Source organism: Diabrotica undecimpunctata, unplaced genomic scaffold (assembly GCF_040954645.1).
Source record: "Diabrotica undecimpunctata isolate CICGRU unplaced genomic scaffold, icDiaUnde3 ctg00000601.1, whole genome shotgun sequence".
NCBI classification, from domain to species: domain Eukaryota; kingdom Metazoa; phylum Arthropoda; class Insecta; order Coleoptera; family Chrysomelidae; genus Diabrotica; species Diabrotica undecimpunctata.
The window spans coordinates 541,839-556,336 of NW_027311909.1; positions in this window are offsets into that span (position 1 = coordinate 541,839).

The window sequence follows — 14,498 nt, forward strand, 5'->3', positions numbered from 1 at the left end:
GTTCCAGATATATTTAGCATTATGTTAGCTGTAATAAATAAAGTTTAAAAAAAAATGGCTATATTTAGTCAAATAAATATGCTCATCTTAATTATATAGAAATGATGAATGATATAAAAGGGTGATAAAATGAATATATCTAATAAAAAAAAGTATTTTACAATATTGTAGTTGCAAAAAATAAGTTAAATTAAAAAAAAATGGTAATATACAATTAGCGTCCATCTTAAAGTCAATCAAATAATGAAGATAAATGTTAGAAAAGAGTTGGCTTATTGAAATCTTACTTTGTGTTAATCTACATCCATCTTAAAATTATCAATTTAATATTGTTTCATATTTATATTATTCGTACGGCCTGAAGTCACGTAACTGGCCAAAAGTCACGTATGTATTAAAAGAATTGGTTGGTATACGTTACAGGAATGCGTTTTCGTTCTTCATATAATAAATCAATCAAGCAATTTTTGCACAGCGGAATATGATTTGTCATGATATTAAAGAATATAAGGAATTAGTACGACGCGTACCGGGGTAATCCGAAAAATTATAATGTAAAAGAATTTTTAGAACAAAATAATTTTAGAAATAGAAATTCAAATTTATACAATTACACCAGCCAGCGATAAAAAATTAGAACGTAATTGTATATACAATGCGTGTTGATAAAAAAATATTTCGAAAATAAAAACGAATTTTAGCGTTATTATTGAATATATAGTAACATACGAGATATATAGCACTATGGATGTTAATATATAATATACATTCTATAAGCCAAAGACAGTATAGAAAGTAATTGTATATACAGTGTTGATCAAAAAAATTGTCTCGAAAGAGGTTATTGATGAATATATAGAACCATACGAGATATAATATGACACTATGTATATTAATATGTATTATATTCTAGAAGTCAAATTTGTGACCTAAAGAAGGCTTAGGCCTGAGTATAAAATAAAGCAATGAAAAGCGATCATTTTTCATCGTTTTGCATCGCTTTTTTTAACATTTAAAAAAAAATGTCTATTTATCAATGATTTTACATGTCTTTATATGGGATCAATAAGTAAATAAAGCGATAAAAAGTGGTAAAAAAAAACGATAAATATATTTACAATGATAATTTAATAGCTATATACTCAACGTACTTAGTAAGATCAGCTCATTGATTTAGTGGACATCTTTTTATTGATTCGATAGACATCTTTTATGTTAAGGTTCGGGAAAGTTGACATAGAAAAGGCATTTAACATAGTGTAATAAGCAGTAACGATAAAAATTCGAAAGTTACAATATTTCGGTCATGTAATGAGATATTCGTCAGAATATATAAAAAAATGCGAAGAACAAGTATCATGGATGCAGTTTAGATTCCGCGATCCCTTAGACACCCGAGAAGCTTTATTCGTTGTCCAAGTGCTTATGCAAAGATCCAGGGATGTTAACTGTGATGTGAATGCTTGTTGTATCGACTACAAAAAGGCATTTGATAGAGTAAAGCAATATAAACTTATAAACATCTTGAAAGAAGTGGGGTTAGATGTTAGTTAGAATCATCTATAATTTATATTAAAACCAAACAGCCAATATTAAAGTGGATAACCAATTGACAGAGGCAGTCTCCATAGATAGAGGAGTGAGGCAAGGACGCATTCTGTCCCCGGTATTATTTAATATATACTCTTAATATATCTTCGAGCAAGCGCTAGGAGAACTACAAGAAGGCGTATTAGTCAACGGAATGCGTCTAAATAACATTAGTTATGCCGACGACGCAGTAGTTTTTGCAGATAGTCTGGACGGTTTGCAAAGAATAATATCGCGTATATCAGATATAAGTAGAGAACACGGACTTGATCTTAATACGAAGAAAACAAATTATATGGTAGTCAGTAAGCGTGAAATATTAAATACACAGCTTTTGGTTAACCAACATCCAATTGACAGAGTGGACAGCTACACATACCTTGGTACCAACATTAACAGCCAATGGGATCACTCCAGTGAAATAAAACAACGCATAGGAAAAGCGAGATCAGCGTTCATAATGATGAAGTCTCTTTTCAAAAGTCACGATTTACCACTTGCTACCAACATCTCTCTCATTAGATGCTATGTATTTTCTACGTTATTATACGGAGTAGAGGCCTGGACACTTTCCGAAGCTTCTTTAAGAAAACTCGAAGCATTCGAGATGTGGTGTTACAGAATTTTAAGAATTTCATGGGTGGATCGTGTGACTAATGTTGAGGATCAGGGAGAAGAAGAATATCTTGGCTTCAAAACCTGAGAAAGTGGTTTAATACATCGACAACCGGACTATTCAGCTGCAAGCAAAGTTAGGATAGCCATGTTGATCGCCAACACCCGGAACAGATAGGCACCGTAAGAAGAAGAAGACTAAGACATGAAGAGAGGTATAACCTTCTACACTTCATAATACAGGGTAAGATCGCCGGAAGGAGAGGCCCAGGCCGATGAAGAACATCCTGGCTTTGTGAATGCTTTCAAAAGACCACCGCTAATTTATTTAGAGCCGCCGTAAACAAAGTTATTATTGCCAATATGATAGCCAACGTTCTATAATCGGACAGGGTACTGAAAGAAAATGAATTATCTAACATATAGATACGGTTGCATACTTTTATTTTATCTACAACAAGTAGAGTAATATTATGTTTTGTAGGTTGATATTTAACATAGGTCTCTGATAAGAATCAGAATTAAATGCTGAAAACGTAACGAGTTGCACATCATATTTTATTTACAACGCGCAAGTAATTTATTGTTTTTAAAGTGGACAATGAACATAGGTTTGCAATTTTATGAAAACCCTACCCACCAATCGATAAAGATACAATAAATATACAGGTGAGAGATGTTGCAGATAGGACAAACGACCAAGATTCAAATTTTCGATTATATTCAACTCCTATCATTTGCAAGAAACCAACAATACCATTCTAAGATTCTTTTTAATGGAGAGAAAGCATATATTTTTGAGACCTTTTGTTTTATAACTTTTTAAGTGTACCTCGTAACATGCATTTGAATAGTAATGCACTAACTTGGTATTCTCAAATTTGGTTGAGCGGATATGCACCTTATACTCTCTCTGCAATTATGAAGGAAATCGTTTTTTTTTATCAAGTAATGATTCAGATATTCAATAACAAGCTTTTGCGAGCATTTGCCATTTACAGGGGTAAGATTTCATGTTTCTACATATTTTATTCTCTACTGCTAGCAGTTTTTTTATTGCAGCTCAAGCTTATAAATAAAGATATGCGTTTTTTTATCATACTGCTTTTTAAGATGCTCAAATGTACATGTACTCCTTTTTGTGCTCCACTTGTGAAAGTACAATATTACTGTAGTACATGTACGCATTATTTTGCTAAGGATGTAGCATCAGCGGAGTTTGATGCATACATCCAGCATAACTTAACCCAACACCCTAGGTGTAGGAGGCTGGCAGTCATATCCTCATACACATTTACCTGTAACGAACGGAGGCATAGTGTCGGCGTTGCAACAATTCTTGTTGCAAATGCCGACAATGTGTCCGACACTGATTCGCAAATAAAAGATACTGATGACGATATTTCGGAGGATTCATATTAGATTTCTAAAAAATATCGTTATCACTATTATTTGCTATAGAAAATTGAGTTTAGAGAGTATAATGTTATTGATCTATATAACGTTAAAAATCTAAATAGCTCAGACAATATTTTTTTTAAGTGCAATTTTTAAAATTTGTGTACAGTTTATAAATATGGCTTTTGCAGAGATACTGATATATGATTCTCCGAACGGAAACTAGTACGTATGGCAGTAAAATAAACGTGTTTATAAAACTTTTTTTTAAAACTACTAAAATTTTAAAATTTTATTTTGTAAATTAATTGATTGTAAACATTGATTATATATATATATATATATATATATATATATATATATATATATATATATATATATATATATATATATATATATATTGTTATGATGTATTGTTTGTTTGAATGATGAGCAATGAGTATTTTTTAATAATATAGGGTTTTTATCGCGGTTCTCAAAGAATTAGTTTGTAAGTACTTTTTTAAATTATCTTTATTATATCTATTATGAAACACACATATATATCTAACCTAGCCAATGTAAATTTAAAATAAACTATCTTTAAATTGAAATTCTTATGAAACTAATTAAATTCTATAGACAATGTAAAATTTAAACAAAATATCTTCAAAATTGAAATTGTTATGACACTAACTAAATTATATTAACAAAATTTTGTACCTTTCTGTCACTGAATGCCTAAATAAACTGTTTTCCACTATATAGATTATAATCACCACTCAAATGTCTTCTTCTCAGCTTCGGTTATCCCTGTTTTTGTGAAATTACTTTTTCCAATTATCAGCTTCCACCAATTTAAGATATTTTTCTTCACAGCATTTATAAACCACCAAGCAAACCAGCAACAGCATTTATTTTTATTCTTCTTTTCAATATATCAATATCCAATCACCAAAATATCATTTAATTTTAATATTCAATTAATACTTCTTCCATTATCATCATTTATACATAACATAATTTTTAATCTTCAATATTATTTTCTTTATACTGTTTCTTAATATTGATTTAACTCACTATATTGAACAATTGTAACTGATTGACTGCCTCTAACTAATTTTCATACTAAAAAAAACTCATAACTAACTGAATCGACTTTCTTACTAAACTTTCTGACTGCTTGACTTAAACTTTCTGACTGCTTTGAATCCAAATCACCGGGTATTTATATCTTTTTGGATCTTCCAGAACCATCTGGTAAGAAATCATGTTCCATTTGTTCTATTAAATACATGTCTGAATTTTCTGGAACAAACCATTTTGCAAACAAAGCCATCTCCGGTGATCTAGAGAATTCCTTACTTATCTATCGAGAATTTTGTTGGCATTTAGGCTTTTCAGATCAGAGTATACATTTAAATCAGTAACTTGTATAAATTAAACATTTTAATTTAATAAATTACACATTTTAAACAACATATTATCATTATAACCCCACTTTATATTCGTAATTATTCTTAATCGTCACTTCAGAGTATGTATATCTGGTTGCCTAGTCACATGGCTCACTTAAATATATCTACAACATCATAATTACTAAAAAAATACTTTTTATATGCTAATTTCTTAAAAATGCCCTCACATAAATATATTTTTATTAAATTCTCTAGTATATAACTTCTTAAAATAACCAAATACTTGTTATATCTAAAATTATCTAGTATATAACTTATAAATTATTTTCTTTAAACACCAATCATATCAATATATATATATATATATATATATATATATATATATATATATATATATATATATATGTATATATATATATATACATATATATATATATATATAAATATATATATAAATATATATATATATATATATATATATATATATATATAAATACGTTCGAATTATCGGGTAAAGTGGTCTGTAATGAAAATCTTTCTTTTTTCTAAGATACTCAATATTTCGCTATTTATTTAATAGCTTCCTCAGGAGTAAACTAAAACAATTTGAACATTACAAAAAATGGCGTACAAATACATTTTAAAACACTCACAGAAATTAAAAGATTTCGCAAATAAAAACTGACATTGAAGTATTTGAAATATTGAATGTCAAGATTAAATTGTCTTAAGCACGTTCGTTACAGCTATACCATAAAAAATTAAAATTATTTCAAATGTAAAAATAAAAATAACAATAAAAGAAACGTTAGAAGAATGATATTTCTTTGATGAATTATTAAGGTTAGTTGTTATTAAGATGAATGTTGGTTATTTTGAATATTTGTAAATTTTGTTCAATATATTACAATATATGTTAGTTAACTGTCGAGTGTCCTGAGGAAGCTATTAAATAAATAGCGAAATATTGAGTATCTTAGAAAAAAGAAAGATTTTCATTACAGACCACTTTACCCGATAATTCGAACGTATTTATAAATTATTTTTTGGTCGAAATAATCACTTTTCTAATATATACATATATATATATATATATATATATATATATATATATATATATATATATATATATATATATATATATATATATATATATATATATATATTTATATATATATATCGTATAACGACGATAAGTTAGATACTGAGATTACAAAAACGTTTTAAATAACATTTTTGAATGAATTGGATGATAATACGATCTTCGAAGATATCGCTGCCGCAGTACATATTTCTTTGTCGATAACAGTGTTTAGATAACACAAATCATTTTTTAATGATATGTGTGGTTGAGACCTGATTTTTCTCATAACCTCATAAAAATATGTTCTCGCAAATGCATAACTTTGATTATTTGGTAAACCTACATTATACGTCACAAAAAATTAAACAAAAATCATTAAAACATGTTGGTAATAAATTCAGTGTATAAATACCATATAGTATATTACATGATCGAAAATTTGTTGAGCAGCGCTGATCGACACAACGTAGCAGTAAAATGTTATACATAAAAATGTAAAATATATCTTTGCTTATTTGGTCTACTAGTATTAAAGTTATTGGCATTAAATGGCAAAGCGGCTTCGTATGTGGCTTTTGCTATATCAAATTAATAAAGTGCGTTTAGAAAAATCAATTAACCGATCAAATATTCACGAAGTCAATAGAGAAATACTGGGAATACTATAATAGAGAAAATAATTGCACCAGTTAGTTATCGATTTTTAAGTAAAAATATGTGTAACTGTGAAATATTATGAACATATCAAAGAAAATAATTAGTCTCACAAAATCTTATGTAATTTTAGTAATACTTAAAGACTGTCTGTTGCATATGTTACACTGAAATTAAGATATTTGCATCAAAGTTACTTTTCATTAGTGATATGGAATGATAATGTTATTAAACTGAACAATGCAACAAAAGAAAACCATGAGTTCACGTTCAGTACATTAGGTGTCATAGCAGTTGCAGAAAGTAAACCGACAATGGAGGATCCGGTCTACAAGAAAAGAGAAGATCTAACAAGGATAAATCTAGTAATAAACCTTTACTATATTTTACAAGTACAAATGTACTTTGCAATTATTTTACCAGTACCAGTTGTAAAACGCCCCAAGAGATGCTAAGTTACTCTGTAATTAAAGGTAAAAGAATTGCTAATCCATATTTCACAATAAAATAAAAATGTATAGACTTCATAATAACAAATACATATGAGTCAATAATAAACCTAAATTAATAAAATGATTGTTTATTATAAAATTTAGTATTGTCACTGCGCCAAATGAATAGTGTTTTCCCATTCTCAAGAATACTGGCATACCAAAATAATTTATACATGTATAAAAGATATCCACTTTTAAAAATTTTAACACTGTATAAATACCAATTTTCCATTTGTACCAACAAGACAGAAGGAGTTCTATTCGTAAGAAAATGGGATCCTCAAGAGCTAAAGAGATAGAGCTCAACCAGTTGTTTACTCGAGTGTGGGCGCTGCGTTTAGTACAACTATTAATAATCAAATTCTTGCTTTTTTTTCCCCGTTTTTTTTTTTAATAGAGCCACTGGTGGTTTCATTTCTTGTACTTTGAAAAATAAGGAGGATGAAGAATGATATACAGCATGAGGATGAGAATATTATCGGAGTCACGAAATGTTTAAAAAAAAATCAAATAAATCTATTGGTATAGTGGTACTTATAAAAACAGCAGAAATAAAACGTGTGATTGACAAGATGAAGGCAGAACAATTTTCAGAAACAGACAAAATCCATATGGAAAAATGCCAAAATTAGTTACCGAAAATAATCCTAAAGAATCTTTAAAAATAATCATTCATTATATGATTAACAAAATATATACCACCGATATTTGCTCTCCTGTAGTATGATTGAAGTTGGTCTCCATTTCTACTCTGATACATAGGAAAAGTAGATTTAATAAAACCACAATTTACATGACATTAGTCTACTGAGCAACGTTCTAAAAACATTACACCAACACACACATAAAAACATTTGTTTTTGAAAACATCAGTATTTGAAATGTTCGGTAAGCTTATTCGTGATTTGTGGGAAGTACGGGAGCGAAGAATATTTTGTGGTTTGTTCAAGAGTGGGAGGGGAATTATTCATCTGTATTTTGTTAATGTTAGTCCTTTGGGTGTTTCAGTAATGGACTGCCTATAGCTTTTGGAATATAGAAATTTATTGATGATGTATGCTGGATAGGAGTTATCTATGAGAATGGACTTCAGTAGATTGAGTGATTCTTCTTTGTAAAGCGTGTGTGTCAACATGTGTACTCTAAAGCTGAGGGCTTGTACCAGGTTAAGTTTATATCTGATTGGATGTATCGAATGGTAATTTAAGAAACGGTTGCTAGCCGTTTCTTTTCTGTGTCAGGTAGTGACTAATCTGTAATCAGATGTGCAAATAATTCGCATATCTAAAAACGGAATACTGTTATCAACCTCAAATTCACATTGTAGTAAATTATAGGTGAGGATCAAACAGTTAAAAACTGATAAGGTGTCCACCGTCTTGTCTGGCGGGGTTGCTAAAATCAGATCATCAACATACCGTTTTACAAACGAAAACTGGAAATCTAACTTCTTGATACTGTCATTGATAAGATCGTCTAGTACAAAGTTGACTAGCATAGGAGAAATCGTGGATCCCGTAGTAGTTCCAAAAATTTGACGATAATATTTGTCATTGAAAATTAAATAATTGGTGTCAAAAATCAATTTAAATAATTCGGAAAAAGTTTCTCAAGATACCGGACTGTGGGGTTGTATTTAATTCCGATGGTTACGGAGAGAAGTTAATACACTGGAAAGTGGAAGATTTGTGAACAAGGATACTACGTCAAAACTTACTAAGACAAAGCCTCTGGGTAGTTGATAATTATTAGTAAATTCACTGAACTGGAAAGAATCTGTTATGTTGAAGTCATTATTATAATTGTATGCTTGTGAAAGAATGTTCGTTAGAAATTAAGCTAAATTCGTATTTAGAGCATTTATTGACGATAATATGGGTCGCATACACAGTTGTGGCTTGTGCATTTTGAGAGATAGTAAAATCTAGGACCATAGCCATTCTAGTTATGGAAAGGATTTTGCTAGTTTCTCGTCAATAATTTTTTTTGTTTTTAAGTTTAGTAATTGGGTGATTTTGTTGGTGTAGGTTAAAGTGGAATTGCAAAGAAGTGGATAGTATTTGCTATTATCTAGGACTTGCTGGCTCAGGTTAATGTATTGCTTCTCTTATCATAAGGACTGTGGCACTACCTTTATCACTAGTTAATACCATAAAACAAGCTAGGGACCACTCCGTTAGTCACTACCTGGTACAGAAAAAAAATGGCTAGCAAACGTTTCTTAAATTACCATACGACATACCCTATTAGGTATAAACTTAACCTGGTACAAGTCCTCAGCCTTAAAGTACACATGTTGACACACCCGCTTTACAAAGAAGAATCTCTCAATCTACTGAAATCTATTCTCATAGATAACTCCTATCCTGCATCCATCATCAATAAATTTTTATATATTTCAAAACCTATGGGCAGTCCATTACTGAAACACCCAACAGGCTAATATTAGCGTCCATTTCTAACAAAATAGAGATGGATAATTCCCTTCTCACTCCTGAATAAACCACAAAATATGCCTCGCTCCCGTACTTCCCACAAATCACAAACAAGCTAAACAAACTTTTCAAAAACGTGTGTTAAAATAGCCTTAAAAAACAACAGAACCTTAGGAAAGTTATTTTTGAAGACAAAACCTTCATTGGTCCGTCTAGAACAAACTAATGTCGTCTATAATGTACCCTGTGCAGAGTGTAACTCCTACTACATTGGCCAGACCAGCCGCTCTATTCAAAGTCGACTATCGTCCCACAAAAGCAACATTAGGATTTCTAAACCATCTTGTGCCCTTACACAAGATACCATTTCAACTAAACACAGTATCGATTTCACGTATACCAAAATACTGTGCAAACAACACAATTATCACAAGCGATCGATTCTTGAAATGTGCCAAATTCTAAAACATCCAGCGTCCCTAAATAAAAGAACCGACATCGACAACTTGAGCCAGATATATCACTCTGTCATCATACAAAACAAATAAAAAAACCCTTATAAGACATGAACTTCATTCCTATTCTTCTTCCCTGTTTCTTTTAATGAACTAATACTCCAGATTGGTACATTTTTCATTGAGTATAATATATTAAATAAAAAGGGGTAAAAAAAAATTAAATCCTTTTTTAAAAAAGGTCGGTGTTTTTTCGTTTACCAATTCCCTCGATAATCGCACCTCACTGTGGTGAAATTATACAACGGTTAGAAAACAATCGAAAAGATTAGTGTGGTTTGACTCATGAGACTTAAAAGAGTTTAAACTAACATCCAAATGAAGCCATCGTTCAAAATAAAAAAATCACCAACAAATAAAATAAATAAACAATAGTGCTTACAGTTTTTTTTGTGTTTTTAGTTTTTTTTTTCTCTCGTTTAGTTAGTTTCGTTTTAATGTTAAGTTATTGTTTGTTAGAGTTTTCATAACATCTAAAAACCTACAAATTGTTTTTGTAAGTATGAACCCTGTTCGTTGTTTACTTATATACTAAGATCATTTCTATATGTAGAAAATTGATAATGTTTTTAAAAAAAGGATAAAAGCGAAACGTATTCTAGTAAATCAATGAAGTAGTTGACGACTTTCATTTGCCAATTATTGACCGATCAAACCTTTGCAATTCAACCATTGAATCTATTTTAAATTTAATTAACGGTCGTACTTTTTGCAATCTATATATATATATATATATATATATATATATATATATATATATATATATATATATATATATATATATATATATATATATTATGATACTTATGATACCTTACAAATATATATCTATATATTTGTAAGGTATCATAAGTCATTTAGTAAGACGAATTAATAAGAAAGGATAAAAAGGATGATAAAAAAATGAAATCATTTATCATCGACCTAGTGTCTTAAGAATTAAAAGGTGTGTTACTATAATTATGCAATTTAAGGGTCATCTGACATTATTATGTGGCTAGTTCTAAATACTTATAGACGTAATAACTACATTTTCAATTAAACAGTCAAAATTGTATCTTTTGGTTTTTATTTTTAACCCTCAGTTAGTGTTCTGGGGTATACCATACCCCATGTGCTCCTTTTATTTCTCTAAAATCAAAAGTAGATGAAATAGCACCATCTAGCGCCTAGTAGCTGTGTAGTTACATGTTTTCTCACGATGACCTTGTTACCAGCTGTACATACAATTTCAGTTGAAAAAAACTATTCTTCATAAACATTTCTGCATTGTATAGAAATCAATAATCAATAATCAAATTTATAAAATTTTAAGTGGTATACAGCGAAAACCAAAAATATTGATTTATGCTTAAAAGTGAAGTGCTTTTAAATTTAGGTGCAGCATAAAATATTATTTTAATTTGGTTGTAGGAATTAAAAATTATTTTTAAATTTAGATTCATGGCCTTTTAATGATGTATCAGTAGGTGCATTAATTTTTAATTTTATTTCTAATTTACCTTATTCAATATACAAAATCAACAAATGCAAAAGTATTTTTTTATTTACTTTTCACTTTAAATGTATTATTTAATTATTAGATGGCCATGAATCTGAACTTGAACATAATTTTTAATACATACAAACATTTTAAAATTACAATTTCTTGCATATCTAAATTTAAAATCACTTTCCTCTTCAGTATTAATTAATAATTTTGATTTTCCCTATCTACTACTTAATATTTTATAAGATTATCGATTAATGATTTCTATGTGATGCATAACCTTTAATGAAGAATAATTTTTTTCGTGAAATTATTAATAAAGAAATTTCCCATTTTTTGCCAACTTTTTCAGACATGAAACGGAAAACTTAAACATAACAAGTCAACAGTCAACATGAATAAATATGAATCTTTTAAAACGAGTAAATCGATACTCACCGAAGGGACCTCAGACGTTCAGATACAATTAGCGTCTCTTTGTAAAGACAATGAAGTCGACTTTACTAAAGTAACAAGACATTTACTCAACACAGACACTACACATTACTCCCCTGAGTTAGTGATAAGTTATAGTCTAAAAAAATCATTATGAAATTGACTGGCCAGTGTGAAAACCAGTGCCAATAAAACACAAAACACACACACACAAAATATTTTTTTCGTTGAGACTTAAAATAATGATTAATAACAATAATTACGGGAAATTTGTATGTTTATAAAAAGAGTTTTATGACATTATGCTTAAATGATAATATTTGATCTAATTATATGTACCTATACCTATATACAGTTGTGCTATGCTTGGCTATTATTATGCAGGTCCTGGCAGCTTTGGTAGCTGTGATAATTAACTAACAGTAAAATATTTACAAGGGATTATTCAGGTTTACAGCTGTTATTAAAACAACTTTTATAATGAGACACTAAATTTCTGGATAAAGTATACTCTCTGCCGAACTCCCTTGTCAGTTCTTAATACCTCTGTATTTTCTTGGACGTTATGCATATTACTAACAACTGATACACATTTGACACCTCTCTCTTTACATTTGCTTACAGAAAGATCAGCGGAACAAACTGAATCAGATTCATTCATTTTGAGTCTTTTATTTAGACATAAATGGTTTCTTGTCTGTCGTATTGTTCCACACGCAAAATGTTTTTTATCCAGTAATTTTTGAAATAATGGAATTGTTGAGAAGAAGCTGTCAAAGTAAAAGCAATAGCCCTTGATTTCAAAATGGCTTGCAAAATTTAAAGCAACGCTTTCTCCTAGAATAGTATTTGAGTCCCTTTCAGATTTGCCCTAATAAATTTGGAAATTAAGTAGATATCCAGTTTCTACGCACGCTAATACCCATATTTTGAAGGCTCGTTTTATAGGCTTCATAGGCATATACTGCTTCATTAACGTTCTGCCTTTGAAGCCAATCATACTCTCATTGATTAAAATGTATCTGGATGGAGAGAAGGTTGTTACAAATTTAACTTTCAGGTGTTGTACAATTGGTCGAATTTTGTACAGCTTATCAAAATTCTGGGATCCAGAAACAGGCATTTTTGTATTATCATTTACATGAAAATAACGTAAAATTTTTAAAAATCGTTTCAAAGTAAAAACGCTGGTAATTCTTTCTACATGAAAATTAATATCATTTAGCCAGTAGGGTTTGCTTGACAAAGAATGGAATCCCATAATGATAAGAATACCGAAAAATGCACTAAGCTCATCTTTGTCTATATTCAATGAGATATTTGCCAATGAGGTATATAAATTGGATTCATCAACTAAGTTTTTGGCAAAATAATTCATCAAAAAATATAGTAAAATATGTTATAGGTGTAGCATTGTCCACATTTATGTTTACGTTACAATGTCGAACTCTTTCACTAAAGTCAAAAGTTGAATACAACAATTAGGACTTTTCCCTTTTTTACCAAATAAAATTAAAGAGTAAAGAATTAGCAACATTTTCTGTATCATTTCTGGATTCAGCTTCTTCTTAATCTTCACTCTCAAATGGAACACAATTATCAGTCATTTTCCTCTGTTGATTTGCCAAACATGGACCGAATGTTGGATCTGCATCGAAATCATTGAACGTGCTCTCTATTTCATCATCTGAATGACAATCATTCAAATGACTGCTTGATGAAACATTATTCGGATGACTAGATGACGGCGCATCGATGCACCAAATCTGATGACAAAATGCTGCTACGACAACTTGAAGAAAATCCTTAGCATCTGAGATTTCTTCAAATTTAGACGGACAGTAATTTTCTGCATCACCTGATAACAGCTCCATTACTACCTGGTTTACAAGAGCTTCTAGATCATTCTGGTTTAGTGACCTCTTGTCGTTCAAAGACATGATTACCTGCAACAAAATATGATGTCAATAAGTTTTATTGACAAATAAATCTAAATAATTAATTAAATTATTTAGTTTTGCTTTAGAATAAAGGAAAATGAATGTATTACTAAACAAGCTTAAGTTACCGTCGCAATATAGGCACATGGACATTAGGATAAATACGCATAATAAATTTTCGCAAACGTATAACACAAAAATATAAACAATCAAAAGATACGAGTATCCTCTCCATAAATAATAAGTATTATTACTTAATTTTCGTTAACATAAAGAAGTATAAATTTATTACTAAATTATGTACAGGTTATGATGACAATCTTGAGGCATGAATATTATGATAAAATGATTACCAAGAAACAAATATATATATATATATATATATATATATATATATATATATATATATATATATATATATATATATATATATATATATATTGTTACGTAAA